The sequence below is a fragment of the Panthera tigris genome, chromosome D1 (genome assembly GCF_018350195.1).
Source record: "Panthera tigris isolate Pti1 chromosome D1, P.tigris_Pti1_mat1.1, whole genome shotgun sequence".
In the NCBI taxonomy this organism is placed as follows: Eukaryota; Metazoa; Chordata; class Mammalia; order Carnivora; family Felidae; genus Panthera; species Panthera tigris.
Genome location: NC_056669.1, coordinates 53,015,506 through 53,040,076, shown reverse-complemented (window position 1 = coordinate 53,040,076; position 24,571 = coordinate 53,015,506). Strand labels below are relative to the sequence as shown.

Here is a 24,571-nt window from a genome sequence, read left to right as displayed (position 1 = left end):
GGCACCTGCCTGGGTGGCTCAGTCGGTTGAGCGTCCAACTCTTGGTTTTGGCTCAGGTCATGATCTCAAGGTTTGTGGGTTTGAGCCCCACGTTGGGCTCTATGCTGACAGCGTGGAGCCTGCTACGATTTCTCCCTCCCTCTCTCTCATCCCCTCCCTGCTCACTCTCTCTCTCTCAAATAAAAAACAAAAAACAAAAGAAACCTTCGTGGTGGCTTTTCTTGAAAAATTGGAAGATCCAGCATGGCAACAATCTCTTCTCATTTAGGAGAGGCCCCTACACTGTGGGCACCTGCTTGGCCCCCGAGACATTGGAATATAGGACTCCGGCCTGGAATGGTGTTTCTAAATGTCATTTATATAAAGGTACTGCCTTTATGCTGTTGTCATAGGCACATGTTATCTGTCCTATTATTCACTTAGTATTTTTGGCTCATTTATTTTCTTGAATGTTTTAAAACAGAAATTTGAAATAATAGTTCGATGTACCTAATTATATTTTTCCAGCTCACTAAAATAAACACGTAAGTTTTGAAATTGAGTCTGTCTATGTATAACGCAAAATATTCTCAAGAACTATATACCTCAGGGAACATTAGAGAGGAGAAAGCCCAAATCTGTGAACCAGGAGTTTAAAGCTCTAACTTCTCTTTCCAAAATAACTTCTTTGCCACAAAGGTCCTCCTCATGGCTTCTGTGCTGCTTCCAAATTCCTCCCCACCCTCACTCCAACCCCACCCCCGCCGGAACCCACACATCTTTTCCAGCCTCCCTGACTATGCCAGTGCTGGTGACCTCACCTGCAAAGCCCTCTCCCCAACCTCGTAGATGTGTCCAGGTCCTGACTATCCTTTGAGCCTCCCGGATTCCTTCTAGCAAGATAGGTCTCTCTCTCTCTCTCTCTCTCTCTCTCTCTCTCTCATCTGAATCCTAATGGCAATTTCCTTCCATCCTTCACTTATCACCTACTGCTTTCTACCTTGCAGTCTTGTTATTTATGAGTATAGCTCTTTTCCCCTAGAGGACTGCAAATTCTTCGAGAGGAAGGAATCCATTTCCAATTCCTCATCTTGTCCATGTCTCCCAGGTGACTGGCACACTGCCTTGTCTGCAGTAGCTACTCCCTCAACACTTGTTAAATATCAAGTGACAAAGGGCAACCTGTGCTTGAATTAGCGTCCTTTGGTGTGTTAAGTCTCAAATCCTCAGGCTGGGCTCCTTCTGTGGGGTCTGGAAGGTCTGCTTCCTTGTTGATTTCTTTTTTTTTTTTTTTTCTCCAAATTTCATTTCTATAAGTTTTTTTCCAGAGCTGCCACTTTTTTCCATCTCTCTTCCTCTGGGCCTGCTATATTCAGCTAGACACTGTCTCCGGCCCTCTTCTCCCCGAGCAGCATGAGCCATGTGTCTGGGGATCCGGCGGGAACATGACTTTGCAGAGCCCCGGCTCTCTTCTCGAGCAAGAGCTGTCAGGATGGCTTCTGTGAATTATGGACTTGAATTACTTCTTTCAGGACATAACACAATATAATGATTAACAAGATGGATAAATTCTCAGACTCTGGTGGATTTTTCTTTACAATAACTATAATGCGTGTCGGTCAGTTGCACAATGATTTGAACAGTATTTCTTTCTTATTTATCTAGTAGGTAACGCTCAACATAATAACGTGGGTCTCTGTCTTTGGGCCAGAGGCCAAGTTGGACTTCTGCTGGACACCAAATCCTATTAGAGATCATGGTAATGTAATTAGGTGCTCAAGTTAAATATTTTATAGCTGCTGTAGCCATCTTGACAGATCACTCCCTCAGCCTCTAGGCAGAAAGTGCCCAAATGGCAAAGGCGAAAACTACAGATCTTGCAAGGAATTGAGAAACAGTTGCTGCTGTGAAAAGTCTGCGGAAACTTCTGGCCACCTCTGACCCTCTGGCAGCAGCAGGACTCTGAGCCACCATTATACTAGGTTATAATACAGCCTGGGCCAGACCCAGAGAGGAAGTCTCCCTCGTGTCCTCGATGACATGCTGGCCGGTCCCCAGGCCAGGACTATCTGCTCTCTGCCCAGTGAGAGGTTTGGAGGCACAGCTATCTGCATGCTTGAGTGATCAGAGCCCGTGGGGTCCCTGGAGCACTAGAGCACAGCCCCTGTGGCTGGCTAGCCCTCTTCCCAGGCCCCTGGCTCCTTCCCCTTGCCTATTAGGCTGGAGCATGAGCACCAATCCAGGTGTGGTCAGCTAGGCTCTGCCTCCCCATGCTTAGTCTCTAACCCCTCAGTGCCTCAGGGCTGGAGCCCGGTATAAGTCCTACATAATTGGACTTCACTTGACTGGAACTCCCTGACCCATGACTGAGTGTGGGCTATGCAATCAGCAGCCCTGGGTCTGACTTCCACCTCTCTCACTGACTGTGCAACGCTGGGAGAATCATTTAGGGTCTCCAAATCCTCCAAATTCCTTACTCACTTATCTCACAGCATGGATGGGGGTTAACTGAGATAATGCGCACGAAGCACTTTGTGGAGCTTGCAGCAAATTTCTCATCAGTGCTAGGTAGAATGAGACGAAGTCACAACAAACCAAAGCAAACCCACGTTGGACAGGCCGAGTCAGAGGCCATGTGATATAAGATAGAGTACACTCTTTAGAGTGAGACCCTGGGCATTCTCATCCCATTATGCCAGATCCTGTGTGACCTCGAGCAAGTCACTTCACCTCTCTGTGCCCCAGTTTCCTTGCCTGTAAAACGGGAGTGATTACACAATGCCTGACACACCAGTGGTTCTTACAGTATTAGCAACTGAGTGACTATGGGTAAGGGGATGTGGACCCTGCTCAGAATGTTAGTATCCCCTGGCTGTCCCCTGGCTGACCTCAGCTCACTTCTCCCCCATCAAGGGCTCCTGGTCTGCTGTGCCTACAGGTACGTGCTCTTTATGACACCAGGACAAGCGGAAGTCAGGCTCTCAGCTTGGGAAAGCAGCAACTACTGACCCAACGCCCTCTCCATACAGCACAGGCTTACATTATTAAGACACAACTGGGTCCGTGTAAGAGATTACATTTCTTCCATCTGCATGACATGGTGCAGCACACAGAAATGTGCCCACATGGAAGTACTCAGGCTGCTGAATTCCCTTTTCCTTTCAGCTCAGACCTCCGATGCATTGATGAATATTCTATAAACACTACTCCCTGTCTACGAAAGATGAGTTGTAAGGGTCCAGCCTCGCTGACATGCCCTGGGGACATTTCCCATGAGCCCCTTCATACTGGCCAGCTCTGGGCTTCTTCCCTCTGCTACCGTTCACCCTGAGAAGCCTGGCTGTGTGCACAAAAAGGCTGGGGGGCAGGCTGTTCTGCTGACGGGGCCTGATCCACTGCTACAACCTCATCGTGGGCCTAGCAGCTGAAGGCAGGGCACACACGTGCACACAGACGTGCAAGAAGATGCCCGAGCTGCACCCTCTTCAGTTGGCAGGGGCTTGTTGGGTCTTGAGGCTTCCAAAGGATGTAGCAGAAACCAGGCAAAGCATGACCACGCTGCCAGGGAACAGACTCCCCTTGCTGGGGCTTCGGCCTCCTCCTGGGGCTGGAGTAAATGACCTCTTGGTCCTGAGTCCTACACCTGTAGGGACAGTATCTCTGCCTGCATCAGCCTCTATCACTTCACCTTCCATGCCTGGTGGCTGGCCAGTGCTCCAGAGGACGCAGGTGCACGTTCTCTCTAGAGCACTTGGGTCTGAGGAGGCCACTGCTCTGGTCATCTGATGGTTTGGAAGGTGTGGGGAGAGCAGCTTTAATTCTCGATGGCTGAGTGGAACCTCTTGTCCTTCCCAGGCTCTGGAGAAATCCCAGCCTTCACACTCAACAGCCAGGACAGTAAATTAAGAGAAAGACGCTGGGCCAGAGAGCACTTCCAAAACATCCTCTGAAAGTCAAAGACATGCTAGAATATTTACCTCTCTTTTCCATCCAAGCTTCTTAGATTTCTAGCGCAGATACAAGTTTTCAATAATAAAAGAATAAATCCAGACATTCAGTAAGGTAACAATGGCAATCATCGTAATGGCCCTCACCACCACCTTTTAATGAGTCTGCCATGTGCTAGGCCCTGTGATAAGCACACAAATCTCATACATTACTGAACGCTCACCAGCATTAAGAGTTAGGTATCACTATCCCTATTTTTCAGTCTGAGGAAATGAAGACTCAGAGAAGGGAAATGGCTTGCTCAAGATTACAGAGCCAAGAACTGTCGGGTCCCCCAAACATCTAGTTATTGAAAACCTATGATGCAGCAGGTGCAGGAGACAACTGATTTCACTGCTCCCACTCTGCCCGACAGGCTGCTCAGGCTTTCATGACAGCTCAAGTCAAAGTGTCCTGTAGTGAGTTATCGCAGGGCCCGCCTCCCCAGGGCAATTAGCACTTGGAGGGCCAAGGGGTCTAAGCTCCTCAGTAGCCCCAGGTCTCAGTTCACAGTCAGGTTAAGAGCAAATGCTTGGTAAGTGGTCAGCTGAGATAGGATGAAGTCACAGCCTCCGCACTCAGACCCTACAGTCCCATACGGGTGACAAAAAGATGGGTCCCCTTGAGGTACGCACCTGCACTGAATACACGTGTAATGCCCTGAGGGGGAAGTGACACCTCAGAGTCCTCCAGGAAAACACTGTGGCTCAGCACTGGGGGCTGGGCAGGTAGTCTCCATGCAGAAAAGGGCCCTTGGAGCATTGAGAAGGAATACGTTCAAAGTCAGGTGTTCCCAGAATTAGGTAGAGCAGCAGGACAAGATGAGCAGGACAACGGAGGCTGTGAGGGGCAGTCTGCTGGTGGATGTCAGTAATGAGGGGCAAAAGAGACTTCAAACTTCCCACAGTTTGAACTGGAGGCCCAAAGGAGCTGTACTTGGGGCAGATCAAAGTGCCCACCGCTGTAAATATCCCTCCTCTCTGAATAGCCTTTTGAGACCCACAGCAACCAGGCTGGCTAGAACCACGGGCTTAGGCCTAGGGCTCTGACTCCACTCCACACCGCACCCCCCCTCCCGAAGGAAAGGACTTCTTTGAGGCCCTCAGCCAGTGAACGTGCTCCTGCTTGGAGACTCAGACTCCAAGAACAAATGAGAGGGATGTGGAGGCCTACTGACTTTTGGCCGACCTGCAGGCATGCAGGTGTGCCCCCCATTATATCACTTAAACCTTCTGAAGCTCATGGTCTCAAGGTCTCACAGCTGGGTGGCTATAGAACTGGGGCTAACTGGCTCCTCTTATTCTCACTCTCCTCAGCACTGTCCTGCACTTCAAGTAGCTTCCCTTCCCAGATTTTTGTTCTGTGGCTCTTCCCTTGCTTCCTAACAAAATCCTCTAGGCCTTCTTGGCCACCTACACTATACTGACCCTCATTGTTGACCTTAAAATTACAATGACGATTCACCTTGTACTACTGGTAACACCCCTGCTCCCATGCTATCAGTGCTAAGTCTTCCTGGGTTGTGAGAAGCTCTTAAAGGACAAGGACCCCAGAGAGCACCACCTTTGTCTCTCTCAGGGAGCGGCATTGTGCTTTGCTAAAAAAAAAAAAAAAAAAAAAGGGGGGGGGGCGCCTGGGTGGCTCAGTTGGTTGAGCGTCCGACTTCAGCTCGGGTCATGATCTCACAGTCTGTGAGTTCGAGCCCCGTGTTGGGCTCTGTGCTGACAGCTCAGAGCCTGGGGCCTGTTTCAGATTCTGTGTCTCCCTCTCTCTCTGACCCTCCCCTGTTCATGCTCTGTCTCTCTCTGTCTCAAAAATAAATAAACGTTAAAAAAACAAATTAAAAAAAAAAGTATAATCAATGTATATATTTTGATTTGCTTTTTTAGCAGGGTAAACAGAGTTGGGTATATAAAGGTAAAACCTAAACTTGGACAACTTGTAACTTGTGAAAACAATAAATACGAAAGCAAATTTTGGACTAACACTAATGCTGACATTTATTATGCATTTAGTGGGGAGCCTGCTCTGTAAGCGTTAACTCATTTTCCCCTCCTAACAAAGTCTGAGCGGATTAGCACTCCCACTGCTGGATGTGTTTTCTTGGCTCTGTCTGCCTGAGGCTACATAGCTACTAAGAGGAGGTGCAGGTATCCGATCCCAGGTGCTCTGGCCACAAATCTTCTCTCAACCATTATACTGTATGGAAAGGCTGAAGACTAACTTCCAGTCACCGTGATATCCTCACCTTGACTTACTCTGGACAATGAAGGCTCAGAATGAGCAGATTCTCTTATTGGAGGGAAATGGACTGGGCTAAGTGAGGAGATGTGGAAGGAGCCAGGGTCTCTCTGAAGTTCCTACTGCTACCTCCAATGGACACTTTAACTCTTTCTTCCTTGACCCCTGTAACATTTTTTGTCCAATTTTTTTTTCTAATTCAAAGTAATGTTATGTATAGCTTAAAAAGTCAACGATACTTGGGTTGCCTGGGTGGTTCAGGTGGTTAAATGTCCAACTCTTGATTTCAGCTCAGGTCATGATCTCACGGTTCATGAGCTTGAGCCCCATGTCGGGCTCTGCACTGACAGCATGGAGCCTGCTTGGAATTCACTCTCTCCCTCTTTGCCCCTCCCCCCCAAAACAAATAAACTCAAAAAAAATGTCAGTACTGTAGAGCTTACAATGAAAATAGCAGTCCTCTGCCCCACCTCCACATCTGCATGCCACACCCCAGACAACTTGTCTCAACTCTTTTGGCTATTTCTTCTAGAATTTACTTCAATATATCTAAAGAATGTGTTTATGCAGGTGTATTTTTTACTTATATTTGATTTTATCTACCGCCACTGTTACCTACTCCTTCTGTCCAGTGCGATCTAATGGAAAAGACTGATTTTTTGCTTGTATTTAACTTCCTATGTTTTTATTCATAACCCTATCCATACTATCCAACAAAACTAAAATCCCCCTGAAGTAGAATCTTCCATGTGGTTAAACATACCAGGTAATACCAGTCTGGCTCACAGGTTTTCTTTTTGCTTGGGATCTCCCTCCTGAGCCTTCTTGCCCTGCTGTGGTGTGGTGTGTTTGTTTTCTGGGCCTGCTACACATCCATCGTTCTGGGACTTCACCTCTCTCATTCACTGAACCCCTTGTTTCCTGGACCCCTCTTCTTGGTCTAGTTTAATAGGTTTTCTAGGTGTGCAAAATGGTTTGATGCTGACCTAGCTGCATTTCAGGGATTAGAGAAGCAGAGAACTTCCATGCTGTTCCTCCATCTTGCCCCCCTCCCCAACCTAGTTTAATAGGTTTTGATGGAGCACATTTTCCAGTAGCCTCCTTGAGAAAAGGTGAATGGGAGGTATGATTTTTAGGGCCTTGTGTGCCTGTAATCACCTTTATTCTACTCTTACCCTTGATTGATAATTTGATTGTGTGAGATGGGGCCGGGATACCTAAGGGTCTAACTGTTGCCGTTTACCACCCACCGAGACTTGACCCCATCCACGTTTCAGCTCTGTGCCCTCCCCTTGCCCTCTGCTGTACCTGGTACCTGGTTTTGGGGGTTTTTTGGGGCTCTGCTCCTCACTGACACCTTAATCAGCAAAGGCTTAGTATTCAGTTTTCTCCATGCTGCTAATTCAACCCACTTTGTTTTCCAAAAGTCTGCTGACCTCTCTTGATGGCTATTGTCTCTTATTCTTTTTGTTCTTGTGGGTTTGTTCCTGGTTTGAAATCACTGCTCTCAAACAGGTGGGACCCCAGGAGGGAGATACATATAACCTTTAACCATAAGTTCCTGTCAGTAGCATTTGAGATGATTTTCCGGTCCTTTTTTCTTTGAAGTCCTCTCTCCCCTTGGATTTAAAAAAGCACACTGATAGTTCTGTCACTGTAGCCACTCACTCTCACTCATTCCTCCTCTGGCTCCTCCTCTCCTGGTGGGCCTTGGGTGTCTGTCTTAAATCCTCCTACCTCCTCCCTACTTGCCACTCGCCTTGTTCTCTCTGTTCAGTTTCAAGGTCTCAGCTTAGATGTCATGCATTCCCTGACCCCTCTCCCAATTAGGTTACCTCCTTTGTTGAATGCTTCCCCAAACTCCACCCCTCGCCTTCATAGCTCATCAGGGCCACAGTGCTGATCAACGTCCTTCTCCCTGCACTGAGAGATCCACTGGGGCACGTCCCTGAGACGTTTGTCCTCAGCTGTCACACTGCCCAAGCGGAGGGCATGGCACAGAGAAGGTGCAGAACAGACACATACTGGATGAAGGTGTGCTTGTGAGGAATAATGAATAAATGGGTCAATGAAATAGGAGAACTGGATTCAAACCCAGGCTTGTCCATACACTTGCTGTGTGATCTTGGACCAGTAAAAGAACCTTAACTTCTGGACTTCAGCTGCTGCTGCTTCTCCTGAAGAGGGACAACAATCCAAGTGCCATCCTGCCTCACTGAGTTGTGGAAATCCAAGTACACACGCAAAAAACCACGTCACTGTGCTCAGTAAGCTACAAGTCCTATACAGCATAAGGGATTATTACTGTCATGGTAAACTCTGCTACACAGAAAATTCTTATTCGTTCTAGATATGGGAGATGTAGGACACAGAATGGCAGGCTCAGGTCTCCAATCTCACAATTCTTTAAAATACGCTTTCTTTCTGAAAGAAAGAATCCCACTGAGCCTTCTCTGCTTTCCCCTAAAACTGGGCTTTCATGATGGAGGGGCCACCTGGGGTCTTGCCTTCAACCTTAAGCAAAGCTGACTGGAAAGCACGGTGCGCCTTCATGGTTAACAGTTTTAACTTAATGCATTCTTTACAAAGAAAAAACAAACAAAACCAATGGAAATATTTATGTGCATCCAGGTGTGTAAGAGAGCTGAAGATGCCCACAGCATCTGCTGCACTTGCCGGCTGACTTTGGTTCAACTCAGATCCTTTCTTGGCCTCTCGATTTGCTCACTGGATCACTTGTGTGAACGGGGGGAGAGGGGGAAAGCGTAGAAAACCCCAGCTCTTAGAGGTTATAAGGCTCACAAGTCTGTTTCATAGCTCCCATCATTAGCGCTCTGAAGTACGCATGAGGTTCAATTTAGAAGAGTACCGGATTCCAATGGCTAGCTGACACCCTAGAATAGTAGCACTTTGCTTTGCAGGAAGGGCATGGGGGAACAGCATGGTTTCAGAGTTGAAAGACTTGAGTTCCACTTCAAATTCTGGCTCCAACAAATTACAGTGTCACTAATAGATGTGTTCATGCTGTAAACGTAACTTCTGCGTCCTTCTGGGGACACATGCGGAGGACAAATGCTGAGAATGACAAGCATTTCCCCTGTTACATATACTTCATGCTAATAATTTATAATGGCTGAGTAATATTCACTATGCAAATATTCCGTAATTTGCTTATATGCTTTCTTATCATTAGACATTGGGTTGTTTCCAAATTTTCACAATTTTAAGCAGTGCTAAGATAAGCAAGTAGCTTTTGCTAAATATCAGCTTATTTCTTTAAGAAAGACTCTCAGAAGTTGAAAATATAAACGCTTTTATGATTTAATATAAAATGCCAACCTGCTTTCCCAATGGGGTGCATTCATTTACAGTGCAAATATGTGTGGGTACAGTTTCACTGCAGCCCATTCAAGTTGGGTATTAACTTGGAGAGGGGGGCCTTCAAATTTATTAGGTTAAAAAAACCCAATCATTTTAATTTGCACTTAGATTGCTGATGAGGTTAAACATATTTTATGTATGTTTAAAACACATCATGTATATTTGCAAACTTTTCTACCTGTGAACTTTAGTATCTCTGAGATCCTAATTTTGTTCACAGCATCTGTACCATAATATCATATAGACATGAACTCTTCCTTGATCTCTCAAATTTACTTCAAATATTTTCTCAGTCTACTATTTTCCTTCTTATTTTGACAAGTCTTGTAGGACATATGGAAGTTTTACAATTTTATGTAAACATCTGCTAGTCTTTTTTTTTTTTTTTTTTCCTTTGCAATTTCTTCGGTGACGTTTAAGCTTAAAAGTCCTTCTCTAGGCCAAGGCTACATGAACATCGGGTTTTACCCTCTTTTAGTTTGGCTTTCAAATATTTATCTGTTTAATCCATCTGGAATGCATCTTACCATATGGTGTGAAGTGAAATCTGAATCAGAGGGTGAAAACGCAAATTCCTCCAGGGGCCACGCAGGTAAGTTAGAGAAGCAAAGCAGGTCAGGTGTGAGGGAACAGAATGAGGTGCAGACTGTGGTGAATTACACAGTGTTCAGGAGGGCAGGGACTTGTTCCTGCAGGAATTTCAGTCTCCTAACTTTTAAAGGTAAGCCATAAACCTAGAGCTTTATGGGAAACTGCCCGATTTTTAAATATTACGCCAACGATGAGGGCGCAAAGAGCCTTCTCTGTGTCTCTCAACCACATCTGTCCCTCTGAATGCTGCTTTGCAGCCTCTGGGTTAAGCAATGCTTTTCCAACAACATTTATTCACTAAGCCTTTTCTTCTCCATTAATGTGCAATGCTTCTTTTCTTCCGACATTAAAGTTTTGCATATAGCTTGTAGGCAGGATTTCTAGGCAATTGTACTTCGCTTATCTGTTTGACTCCTATTCTCTTTTATTACAGATTTATGATATGTTTGCATCTTTAGAGATGAGTGTCCTTTCATTATTCTTTTTGGACTTTCTTCCATACTTTCATCTGTTTATTATTCCAGTGAAGTCTTAAACCATTCAATCACATCTCCTATATTCCCTTTAGGATGCAGTGTGGCATTCCATTAAACCTATAAATTGACATATTTAGAGTATTTCACCTTCTCATCTAGGAACATGCTATGTTTCCTAATTATTCATGTCCTGTTTTATGGCTCCCAATAAAATTTCACAGTCTTTGTCACACAGGTCACATATAGTACTCATTAAGTGATATTTTAATTTTTATTGATTTTTTTTGACTGGGACTTTTTTTTTATTATATTTCATACCTGGTTATTGCAAGTATATGGGAAATGTATTGACTTTTGAAAAGCCCTCCTGTACCCCACTTACAAGTTCTGAATTCCTATGAAGTAAAATAGTTTTTCAATTAATGTTGCTGTGTTCTCTAGGAATATTAAACACATCCTTCACAAATAATGATACCTCTGTCTCAACCTCTTGTTTCTGTTTTATGCTTTATGTTGGCCAGAGCTTCTAAAATAATGCTCACTAATGCTTATATGTTTCTTTCTTTCTTTCTTTTCCTTTTTCTTTTTTTTCTTTTTCTTTTCTTTCCTTCCTTCCCTTCTCTCTTTCTTTCTTTCTTTCTTGCAAGCAAGGGAACAGGGGAGGGGCAGAGGGAGAAAGAGAGAGAAGAAATCCTAAGTAGACTTCAGGCCCCAGGGCAGAGCCCAACAAGAGGCTCGATCCCATGACCCTGGGATCATGACATGAGCTGAAATCAAGAGTGGGACACTTAACTGACTGAGCCATCCAGGCGCCCCTTTTTGAGGGCCAAATTTAAGCAAATTTAAAGCAAATTTGTCTCATATTTAACCAGGAAGCCTTAGACTTTGATTAGAAGTCAGTGCTCTTTATTTTGCTATGTATCTTTTTGTCTTTCATTTTCAGCATTGTGAGGACCTAGTATCATTACCAAAGGTGTTTTCATCACTTACTGAACACAAAAGACAGCTCAGCACAGGGCACAGTGCATCCAGAAAGTGTTTGAAACTTGCAGAGTTGTTCATCAGAGACACCTGGGTCTGAATCTTAGCTCTGACCCTGTGTGACCTTGAATGCAACCCCCTGACTCACCTGGAAAACAAAGATGAGAACTCTGGCGGCACAAGTCGGTTATGAGAGTTAAAATGAGTTGATGTAAATAAATTGTGTTTAGTGTAGTGTGAGGTGCCCAGCAGGAGCTCAACAGGTTTCACCTCCTCTTCTATCATTTAAAGAGATGATGGTAGGAGGAACGATCTCCCAAATGAAAGGTTTCCAAGGAAGAGCTTGTATTTATAAGCCTAAGAAAATGCAAACCGTATTGGGAAATACCAGCCTAGTCTCTTCCTGCTTTAGTGCACAGGGCTTTTTCTTGTTCACCCAAAACATACAGTCCATCCCTTGTGCTCGTGCATGGATTCTTTGACTTATGACACAAATGAAAGGAAAAAAATCAAGCTGGCGTGTAATACGAACCAGGAAAGAAACAAACTGTGTGTCGATTAGCCCCGAACATGAGAGCTGCTCAGATAAAGGCATGAACTCGAAGCTACTCAAATCAGAACCAGATGCTCAGAGGTTTCTGGCTTACAATTTTTTTATAACCCTTCATATAACACTCATAGTCCTGTCATCTCAGCAGAAGGTCCTCTGCTCTGTTTAAAGCAGCAAGAAACCCGCTGAAACCTCTGCTAGATTTGCAATCTTTAAACCTGCGCTCGATTGTAAAGGAGCTCTCTCCCCAAGGAGGGACCCTTTGGTACAAACTCTTTGGCTCGGAGAAGCCAAGGACTGACAAAGCCAACCCCTGTGAACCCACTGCCAAAGGACAGGGGCAACGAGGGGTACCGGGGGCACTGTAGAAACAGCATGGATTCTGCAGTCAGACTGTCCTGTACTCACACCCTGGCTCTGTCCTTACTCCTTGCATGTGACTGTGAGCAAGTGTGTTAATCTCTCTGAACCTCTTTTCCTCATCTGTATAAAGGAAATAATAATTACTCCTGCTTCCCTGGGAAGATTACAGAATTTAAGTTAGATAATGCCCATATCACACTTAGCACGCTCCTGGGACGCTGCAAACACTGAGATTAACTCCTTCGGTCCTCAAAATCACCCCCATGAAATGCGTACTGATATCACCGTCACTTTTCAGATCAGGAAACGGAGGCACTGACTGGTTATCTATCCTGCCTGAGGTCACTCTACTAATAAGTGGCAGGGACTGGATTCAAAGCAGGCCGCCTGGCTTCAGATCCACTCCCTGACCACTAAGCCATGTCACCCCTCTCTCTACTAGTACGCTACACAATGTAACTGGTTTGATTCAGTGCTGTCTTGAGTGTGCCTTACGTGGAAGGGCACACATCCAATTCAGGCCATCAGGGGCTCACCCGCGAGGGCAGTCCATTTCTAGAAAGCACTGCTGACTCTGAGGTCAGCACAGACCCTCCCCTGTAGTCCACTCTCCTCCACCTTCAAACTTGACGTCCTCTTTCCTCATCTTTACTGCCCTCTCCATCCTATGGCAGGGGGTGGGTGGGGTCTCCCCTCCTTTCCCAGGGCTAGTCCTTCTGCATCTGCCCTCCACTCCGTGACTCCCACCTCCTTTCATTAGTCATCTCCCCTCTCTCCTGGGCTCCCAATCTTCCCCCTGGCTCCTTTCCCACAGCTGACAACACGTTCAAGGCTCCCCCCACCTTATATAAACCTTTCCATGAACCTGCCTCCTCCTCGGGTTACTCCCATCTGTCTCTTTCCCTGCTCTGTCTAGAAGGAATTGCTTCCACTCTACGCCTCTCACTCACTCCTGAACTCGTGGTGACCCTGCTTCCGCCTGCACCCACTGAGGTTGCCAATGACCTCCTGGTGGCCAACTCCAACAGCTTGTCATCAGCTCCCTACCTATTCTCTGAGGCTAATCTCTATGTATCACCTCCTGCCCACCTTCTGAATGTTGGGGTTCCATCCCTGACTCCCTGCTTCTCAGTGCTCTACCCTCCCACCTGCCCCACATCCACACTGATGATGCCCAGTGGGTTTCTGTCTCAGGTCAGAGCTATCCCCAAGTCAACGCCTATTTATCCATCTGCCCGTTGGTAACGGTCAACAACTAACATCCACTTGGAAATTCTATTAGCAGCTCAAATCTAATGTGAACTTACCCTCTGTACTTCCTTCCCCTGACAAACCAACTTCCCCTCCTCACTTCCTAATTTAATTAATGTTATCACTATGTATCTATTCTCCCAAGGTTGAAACGTCCTGCTGCTTCCTTATAGCTAAAATACAACTGGTCAAGAAAACCAGCCTATGATGTCCTGGAATGCATCCCTTCCTTTATACAAAAGCAGTGGCATTTGCCCCAGTTCAGGTCCTCTTCCCTCATGGAACCCTACTGGTTACTCAAACAGTCTTCCAGTTGGTCTCCCTATTTTCGTGTGAGGAACCAACCCATTTGTATATACCACTGCCAAAGAAAGCTATCCAAGGCCAGAATCGTGCTACACCTTTGCTCAAAAACTGTCCTGTGCTCCCTGTTGCCTTCAAAATCAGATTTGTGGGCTGGTTTACAAAGCCTTTGCAGGTTCAGCTCGGAGCCTGGAGCCTGCTTCGGATTCTGTGTCTCCCTCTCTCTTTGCCCCTCCCCTGCTCATGCTCCATCTCTGTCTCAAAAATAAATAAAAACATTAAAAAAAATAAAAATAAAAAAAATCCTTTCTAGGTTGTTCCTACGATCATTTTCTAGGATCTTCTCTGGGAGCCATCCCCTTCATGCCCTCTACCCACTCCCAGCAGACACACCAGGCACTCTCACACAGAGGCATAGCAGGAAAGAACATGAGAAGAGGGTGGGCACTAGAACCAGACAGACCTGGATTCGAATTCCAGCTCCCTCACTGACTGGCTACAGGACTACAGCCTACTCATTTTTAGACACTCGGAGCTCTTCACTCGTCTGGGGAGAAATACCTACTTTATATGCCTGTTGTAAGGGTCTGAAATAGTTTATGTGAAACATCTAAGACATACTGAGATAGAGTACGCATTGAATAAATAGTAGCTATTAATACTATTATTAGCCAAATAGTTTCAGAGAGGCAGGGATGAGTTTACAAAGACTGATAAGACCTGAAACTAGAAGAAAGGGACATTTGCGAAGTCCCTTGTTGAACTGGAAGATCAAATTGACAAGAACAAGTAAGAGTGCCTTGGAATGTTCTGGAACCCACATTTCCATTTTTGAACTGCAGTAGCACTGGCACAGAAACACTGTAAGACTAGAACCAGTTTGAGAGGTGCTTTGCCCCCAGATCTCCTACGACAGAAAAAACATTCCTCAACCAAGTGCCTGGCAGTGCCCTGGACTGGCAGTTGTGCCTTGTTCCCTTCTGAGCTGCTTGCAAGAAGTTCATGTCCACAGAAGAAAGTTCTAGGCTGCAAGGAGCATCTGTGACCTTTGACCTTTTCGCTTGGTGCTCACTGACCCTCTGGTGAAGGTCTGCCACGTTCAGGGTCCTGTGCCAGGCAACCGGGCTCCAGGAGAAGTCGCTGGGAGTGGATTCAGAAGACCTGGCTTCATGTCCTCAGGTGAGTCACTGTGCACAGACCGTTTCCTCATCTCTAAGTGCAAATAATGAATGATTCCTTCCTGCCCGGTCATCAGAGGTTGAGCAGAGATGGCTACTATCTTATTTTAATCTCCTCTTTTTTTTTCGAGTAGCTCCTTCTCTATGTTCCGTGACTTGCACACGGCTTCCCAGCTGAAAAGGCATGTCTCACCACAGTAAGTCCTTTATGCCTCACAACCTCCCCCTGCATCCCTGGAAGAGGGAGCTGCCCTCCTCTCTGCTCCTGTGGGAGCTCGTGCAGACCCCCCTGTTGGCGCAGACCACATTACGTTGCAGCTATTTACGAAAGGGGCAGTTCCCCAAGTTGACCTTGGGCTCTCGGAGAGCAAGGCGTGTGTTCGATTCACTGATGACTCTCTGGAACTTAGCAGAGCAGGTGTTCAGCAAGTGTCGAATAACTGAGACACTTAAAAGCATGCTAAGAACATACCATGAATGACATGTCTTCACGTAGTTGTCAGACCCTCCAAAGTAGGTTTTTTCCTAATTGTAGGCGGGTTGGGTGTGGCTCAGACTCAGCCAAAGTCCCCCAGTTCATAAACAGTGCTGTCAGAATTCAAACCCAGGACTGTTTGACTCCAAAGCCTTTGCCCTTTCTCTGGGCCACACCACCTCTCTCTGGCCACAGTGACTTCAACTATCTACCACTAATGCCAAGTACAGCAGACCTGGGTTAGGGTTATTCCTAAGAGGGTGTTACATAACTGCAGGCCACACACTCAATCGGGTCCTGCACATCAGTGGTAGTGCGAAGGGAAAGAGGAAAGATACCACCATATGAGAGCCCTCTTAAAGGCACTGCTCTGCAATAGAGAAGCTAGCTGGCAAGATGGGGATGAGTAACTGCCTTCATCAACTGTGAGAGAAAAAAGCGATCAGAAAATAAAACTGTAACCATCAGATATAAAAATGAAACCATCTCTACCTAAAAACCAAACCATCAAGACAAATATCTTCTATCGAAACTCCACCTGAATGGCGGTGGGTGTAGGGCTTCCTCTGGCAGGAGTAAGTACAGGTCAGGATGTTCTCTAGAACGTGGCAGATGGGTCCCCTGCAGCTGCTGGTGGCAGGCATGATACCAGGCACACCGCGAGCCTAGGAGGTGTGAATGCCATCACCTCTAAGACCCTGCCTATCTTGCCGTCTGATCGTGAGAGTGTGTAACACGCACGTGGAGGTCATCACGTGCTAGAAACCTGGTCACTAAGACGTAAGAGAAAGCATGGGCTCTGGGCGGCCACTCTTGCTCTGCTATTTCCTACATAGGAGATCTCGGCAAACAACACTGGACCTCTGAGCCTCATTTCTCTGTAACACGGGAACGCACAAGACCTAACTTCCAGGTTGTTTGGGAACCAAGTGATGACGCACGTAGTACAGTGCCTGGTGCAGAATTGGCACTCAGTCAGCACAGTGCTGTGACCAGGACCCTGGCTCTGCCTCTCAGTGGCTGTGTGACCCTCGACAAGTCATGTGACTTCTCTAAGCCTCAAGTTTTCTACCTTTAGAAGTGCTATTTAAATAATTAACAAGTTTGCAAAGGCTCTTGGCATTCTGTACCCCAGGGTGGCAAAAACATAAACCAACCATGAATGGAAACTCTGGCTATGGATTGAGGAAGGTGGCCTGAATGCTGGAATGGGAGAATCCTAAAGTATCTGGACTCCATCTATAAAACTTCTCACGAGCACATTCTTCTGGTCCCTCCCCTCAGCTCTCTGACCTTCACCATCTTCTCTGCCGGCTGCATGGCTTCACACGCCCCTGAAACGGACCATTCCTCAACCCTCTCCTCTCCTGCTTTAATCTCCTCCTTTAGAAAACATCATCTTAATAGCTGGCCTTTGCTAATAATCTACAAGGGTCAGTCTATAGCTCAAACTGGTTCATTTCTTTCTCCACTTCCAAGGCCTCCATTCTGGTCCCGGCCAGCCTGAGCCCCTGCTCCGACTACCATCACAGCCTCCTTACTGGTGTCTCAGCTCCAAATATGCAAATCACATTCGGTCACTCTAGCTCTAAGTCCCACAGTGGCTTCTGGCTACCCCGAGGATAAGTGAAAAAACAGAACTCTTCGCATGCCACCTTAAATCCCCAAACAGGCTGGCTTTTGGCACCTCTCTAGCCTCACCCAAAACCATTCGGCCCTTTGTCCCCATGCCTCACAATGTGACCATCCTCAAGTTCCCTGAACACTTCTAGCAGCCGCCTATCCAGGGCCTTTGCATATAGATGCTCTTGGCCCTGCTGGTCTGTTCTTTCTCCAAACCTTCATCTACCCGGTTCCTACTCCTGTCCCAGCACTTTAAGTGAAGTCTCCTGTTTGTTCCTCTAGAGTACCTTCTCTTTGCCACGTTGGGTATTTACTATTTACTGTCATATGTTTACCTATGTATTTAACGTCTGTATTGAAATTTAAGACTCTACCTCAAACTATCCCAAGCATGTCTATAAATGACACAAGGACAAGAAGAAGCGGGACTATTTTTTATACACCATGGACATTAATGCATGCTGAGGATGTGGCATGTAAAAGGCAGTCAGTGGGGTGCCTGGGTGGCTCAGTCGGTTGAGCGGCCGACTTCGGCTCAGGTCATGATCTCACAATCTGTGAGTTCGAGCCCCGTGTCGGGCTCTGTGCTGACAGCTCAGAGCCTGGAGCCTGTTTCGGATTCTGTGTCTCCCTCTCTCTGACCCTCCCCCGTTCACGCTCTGTCTCTCTCTATGTCAAAAATAAATAAACGTTAAAAAAAAAAATTAAAAAAAAAAGTTTAAAAAAAGGCAGTCAGTAAATGCCGGTTGAATGAGAAAATGAACACAGTGTCTAGGTCTGCCTCTAACCCCTCTGGACCTGTTCATCTCGTCCATCCTCCTTAAAGCATCGTGCAAGGGGCTTCAAGGAGTACTCCAAAAGGCCTTGGATCCTTGGTGCCGTAAAGAGACTGAACTAGGCCTGTTCCCTCCTCGCCAGTTATATGCGCAGCCTCTCCTTGTCCTCAGCCTCGCTTCCTGGCCCACGAGAGCCTCGAGGGTAAGTAATGTGCTGCTTCACGGCTACACCTAAATGCCAAGGCCAGGACTTGGCACACAGTGAGGGGCTTGCTGAGCCAAACAGACTCAGTGACGCCTATGGCACATACTGAAGACCCCATATTGACTTCCCCTCTTCCTGAGAGAATGCACATTCTGTTTGGAGTGTCGGTGTGGTAAGCTACAAACGCTCATTGTCTCAGACTTCTTCACAGCTCTGCGCATCCAAGTGATGTGGCTATGCCATGGAACTGTAAGCTGGGTGTTTTAGGAAAAAATGAGCATCCCTGCTTCCTTCCCCTTTCTTCTTCTCCCTGCCTGACGTGCAGCCGAGTCCTGGAGCTGCAGCAGCCACGTTGGGACCACAAGGGGGCAAGCATGAAAACAACAGCCAGAGCTGAGGACGGCAGGGCGCAAGGCGGGGAACAGCCTGGTCCCTGATTCCACTACCGGATGCCGTGCTGGCCCTGGACGGACACACCCTAGACTGGGAGCGTACACGAGAACATCAAGGTGCCACTGAAATGCCACACCTGCAGGGATGCTGTTATTTGCACACTAAATGCATTTCTAACCATTTCCAGAGATAAGCTTTAGTGCTTGGTACCTCTTGTGTCCCTGAGCTATCGTTTCTTCTTTCCTGCTCTTGAGGTCCAAGATCCCAGAGAATTCAGAAGGTTCAGCAGTCCAAGACAGATCCCGGGGGCAGTAGAAGAGGCCGGCGGGAGGGTAGGGAACCCTCCCCTACCATCTTCGGTGATCAGGGGCAGCTGCCCGTGGGGCTGGTCCTCAGTCTGCAGATGTAGCACTCTGATATTCCTAACTCTCTGCCACAAAACAGATTTTTGGCCCCAGTCTATCCCCAATGTGCTGACTTGAGCTCTCCCTCGGCCTACGGTTTCATTCCACGTATACCAGACTGTTCTGAATAAATCACTGCTATCAGGGAGAGGTGAATTCACAGGGTACTTTTCCAAATAAGTGTTGCCAGCGGAAATTTCACAAAGTGCTGCCAGTGTCATTTACAAGAAGGTTAGCTGATTATCGAGAGACCTTGATCCTTCATTGCTGCATTATATCTTATAATTCAGAGGAAGGGGATATGGGGAATGGTGGGGGCAGAGCTTATTAAAAACTGAAAATCATTCTGCAATCACTTTTCTTAGCCTCTTCTTTGAAGTACTTCAGGATTTTACACAAGTTCGAATATACGATATCAGGGCTTTTTCTCTCTGGATGCTTGCAAATGTACTCAGAGGCTAACGAACAGTGGTTTTACCCGATCGAAGCAAAGGAAGTACAGAGGTGGCACTGTCTGGGGGTCTTTGGGAGATTTTCAAGGACCCCATTTCGACTACCCCTGGAATATAGAAGCTTATGTGAAAGTATCTATTCACATCTAGGGAAAAAGGAATGGGGTGTAGGCACAGCAAATCAAAATACCAGCACCAACCTTGAACCAGTCCTCTGTCCTTCCTGGCTCCCCCTTTCCCTTCCTTCTTTTTCTCATGAAATCACAAAGTTCAATCCCAGCAACCTCTTCTGGTTACATAAATTAATGAGCTCTTGTTCTGGGCCCCATAAGAGAAACCCTCCGGCTCTCATCATTTTAGTCCCTTGTTCAAAAGCCTGCAGTGGCACCTAACACCTGCTGAATGAACTTTTTCTTAGGGTAGCATCTAAGCTTCTGCCCAATAACTCCCTCCTCCCTCCCAGGGTATCTTGTGTTTTGGTCAAACGGAACTTCTGGCTCCTTAGAGCCAGCTTTTAATTTTTGCATATCTCCCCTTTGCTCATGCTGTTCTTACTACCTGGAACGGATTCCTCAACAACCCCCGCCCCTCCCCCTTCCTATTTTCCTTCTTTAGATGTGGAAATTCTATCCATCCTTTAGGGTCCCATAAAATTTCGCTTCATCCAGAGAGTCCTCCTGACCTACCCAGCTGGACACACTCTTGCCTTCCTCCAACCCTCATGGCACCTTGACCAGTGAGTCCAGAAGTGACTTCTCTTTCTCTTTTCCTTGGATTAGAGACACTGCCTGTGTTGATGCTTCATCTCCTTAATCCTGACCACGAGCTAATTTTGCCAGAAGCCAGGTCATACCTTCTCTGTATCTCCAACTTGGGAAAAGGCAGGAAAGAACTATTTGTTGGAGGGAAGGAGGGAGGGAGGGGGGTAGGAAAGAAGGAAGGAAGGAAGGAAGGAAGGAAGGAAGGAAGGAAGGGAAGAGGGAGGACTAAATGGGCTTCTAGTCCCTAGACACAGGTCGATTTACAGCAGCTGCCTGGGCTTGAACAAAAGGATTCTTTTCTTTAATTAGCACAAATGTCCTCAGACTGGGAAGACCAGGGCGTGTTTCTCATAAAAATGGCCAGGTTCTATGTTTTCCAATAATGATTCTCATTTCTGTGTTTCGAAATCCACTATGGAGCATCTCTGTTATTTTCCAGCTTGGCTCCCGTGGCCACAGGAGTGTCAGGATGATCTGTCCTTTTATGCTTCAGCATCAACCCAAACTAAAAGAGGAGACGCTCTCTAAAGACCCAAAACACTACAACACTGATTTGTCAGATCGTGGGGTTGGAAACAATTCATGTGAAAAAATATTTTTTTAAAGTTTTGGATGCTATGAGGTTCCCCCCCACCCCACCTCCCCACCATAGTCTCTTTAATGCCTTCCCAAGGAAACTTCTTGGGTTAATGTAAGATGCTTACTTGTACTGGAAGCAAGTTAATTAAAGGGAAATTAAATTCCATGTAATGCAAATGGAAATAAAATATTTAATAGTATCATAGCAAATAGTAAGATACTGTGGGGCATAAAGGGGAGAGCATAAGATCTGGAGACCAAGCTGCCATCCTATCCCTGCCCTTACTAACTGTGTGAGTTTGGCTAAGTCAATTACACTCTCTGGGCCTCAATTTCTTCATCTGTAAAGTTGAGATCAAAATTTGTACTGTCTAAGGTTCTCATGAGGATTAAATCACATGTGGAAAAGATCTGAGCATGGTCCTGAAGACACAGTATGCACTCTCTTGAGTTTTAAGGAATGAATAAATAGGCAGAAAAGAGAAGTGTAATCCCCCAAAAAGAAACATGATCCTGGGAAGGAGGCAGATTACTAAAGAAGGAAGATCCCAAGCTTTGGAGTCAGAGAGACATAAATTCAAGTCCCAGCTTTTCCCTTACCATGCCTGAACCTCAATTTCCTCCTCTGCAATAGGGGGTGATCATAGAAATAAGAATAATCACCTCATTGAGTTATCTAGAGGCTTAAGGAATATATATGAAGCCTTTTGTAAACTGCAATGGTAAATTGTATTTTAGCTACTGGTATATACCCTCCTACTTCATTTAGTACTTGGCATCAGCAAGGATACCCACCTCCAGTGAAGATAGGACCAGAAACAACATTACCTTCAAATCCTGGACCTCCACATGTGGGGAAAAACTGTTGTTTCTGAAAACAGCTGCTCTGTTTTATTCTAAACCTTGCTTGGTTTCAGTTAGGAGTGCGTGTGTGTGTGTGTGTGTGTATATATATTTATGTATACAGTTATTAAAGTGCTTTTAGATTTTTTCAAGGAAGAAGATAAACTCATTTAATTTAAAATCATCAGCTGGATTGCATTAAATGGAGGGAAAAGCACGAGCGTACACAATACAGCCATTTGTTAAATTAAACGCAATTATTTCTCCTGTTACTTAATTACAAACAGACATAAATACTCTGGATCCTGACATCTCAGATCTTCTTAAATTCTATGTCTGCATTTCAACATGTAACGAAGGGAGGGTCATATTCCAATTTGTGTGTTAAGCAAGCCGGAGAGTTACAGTTGTATATTGGGACCATAATGAGCTCACTAAAACAAGACCCAAACTTTTAATTAACCTGCCAAGACAAATTACAACTCATGGCTCACAGGTAACAATCACAGACAGCTGAGACTCAATGCCACGGACTCTTGGGGAGAGAGGGATTAATAGCAACATCAGAATCCATCTGTTTTTGTATTAAAGAAAAAAAGTATTCATTAAACAACCACTGTAGCTCAAAGAAGACAGACAAGTCTGAAAGGCAGCAAGACAAAGAGAGAAGGAGGGAAGAAGAGAATATTAGCAACTTCCATTTATTGGGTCTCTTAGGAGGCCAAAGCCTGTGCTGGGCACTTTATATCTTCTCTGATCTTCATGACAGGGACTGCAGAGTACTGTTACTATTTCATTTTCCATCTAAGAAAAACCTCAGAGAGGTGACCTGACAATGGTCACAGAGCTAGTGTGGGACAGTCAGGGGAGGAAGAAAGAGAAAGCAGTGCTCAAAGCTTAGTGGAAAGACCCCTGGAATCAAGATTATCTGGGCTCTACCTCAGGCCTAGTGGGTCATAATTCCTGGGGACAGGGCACAGGAATCTGAACTTTGAACGAGCTTCCCGGGTGACTGCTTTGCATGACAATATTTGAGACCATTCATAAGATACCATAACCCCCGGCTACTCAAAATGTGGTCCACAGCTGGGTGGCACCAGTATCACTGAGGCCGGTGAGAAATGGAGACTCTAAGGGCCCACCCACACCTAGTGAAGGGGAATCTGTGTTTTAATGAGACATCAAATGGGTCATCAAACTCTGAGAAGCCCAGGATAGCCTCTCTGCTCTGAAGGACATCATAGGGTTAAGGAGGTGAAGGCAGACTTCATCATTAAGGTAAGAACAGGAGAGCCAGAGGGAAAAGGAAGACCATGGCCTTAATTATAACAAAACAGGTTAGCAAGCTCTGACAAGCCAAGAATTGGCAAAGATACCTAACTGCACCTACATTTTACTTCTTTGAGAGTCACACCCTAATTAAAAGTGGCTTTCTTTGGGGGTCGATATTAATATTCTTTCATATTTATGCTCAGTTATTAAAAATAAAGAATTCTGATTATAAGAGATCTTCGTTCTGAGCGAGCAAAACAGTCCATGCTTCTTTGTGAACCATGCCTCAGAGAAATCAGGCTGTGAGACCAGGAAGCTCTCACTCAGGCACCACTAATGACTCGATAATCCACGTCCCTAAAAACGAAGCCACTGTGGCCAGAAAGGGAAAAGAAACCAGGTTTGGAGCCTGGCAAACCCCGCAGAGTGAGAGCCTAATCGATGGTGAGGACCACAGCTGGCTCTCTGGTGACAGGGGAACGGGGCTGCCCGGGCAGCCTCCAGCTCATCGGCAACCACCGAGCTGCGGCCTCAAATCCAGACTCTAGAGAAACCGGAAGCTGGAAAACTTAAGTGATTTGTGCAGGGTCAAAACACAAGTTAGTGGTGGAAATTCAGAGCGGAGGATACTTTCAACTCCACCTCAAAAGGAGGCAATAGGGGAGGAAACCAGCGGCAGCCGCAACTGCCAGGCCTGTGGCTGCTGACGGTCCTGCCAATGGGAGGCTGAGCAGAAGCCAGGCCAAGCTCGTGCTCACGCCCTTAGTAACCCAGTGACCCCGCATGTCGGGGCCTGGGCTTAGGGTTGGGGGACAGAGAAGATTATGTCAAAGTTCTTGCCCTCTGGACACTCGGAGACCAGCAGTAAGGGCAGACACTTCCAAATCGAGGCCAGCACAAAGCAGGGTTTCCTACATCGGGGCCGACGTAGCCAGATGGCCTCTGCTGCCCTCATTTTGCCAAGAGGGTAGGATACTGAGCCTGCAGGGACAGCAGAAGTGGATAAGCCATGCCCGTATTTAATGGGAAGGTATTTTCTGCCTCGACACTAAGGGCAAAATTGCAAATGAGGGGAAAATGGCCTGAAAATGATTATTGCTGTGTAGAAGGAAAAGCCAGAGTTCTGCAGGAGTTTTAGGAACCAATGACCAGATTCAGAGGTTTTTTATTTAACTCCCTTTTCCATGTCAGAGAGATTCTTAGCCAAGGACTGAGACAGAGTTTTGAGGTGAACTCTATACCACATGAAGCTTTTCATTAAGCAGAAACCCTATTTCCATGCATTCTGGTTAGTGGCGTTTTATTTTCCTGCGGGAGATTCTGTCTCCAGGCTGTGTCATAATGCTTTCAACATAAACCCAGAATAAATGTTTTCTGACCTGAACCACTGAGGCCACTGTGTCCCGTGGCCATCCAAGGAAGAGACAGACTCTATGGAATGTGTGGATAAAGAAGAGAAATTCCTTAGAACAAGATGCCAAGCTCCCTGGACACCCGTCGGCTTGTG

The 24,571-nt window shown here is 46.2% G+C and overlaps 1 protein-coding gene across 3 annotated transcripts in view; it reads right to left on the bottom strand.

Annotated features, from left to right (window-relative positions):
- TENM4 (teneurin transmembrane protein 4) overlaps positions 1–24,571 on the bottom strand; it is a 597,404-nt gene that overhangs the window by 157,535 nt on the left and 415,298 nt on the right. The gene's annotated exons all lie outside the window — the stretch shown is intronic.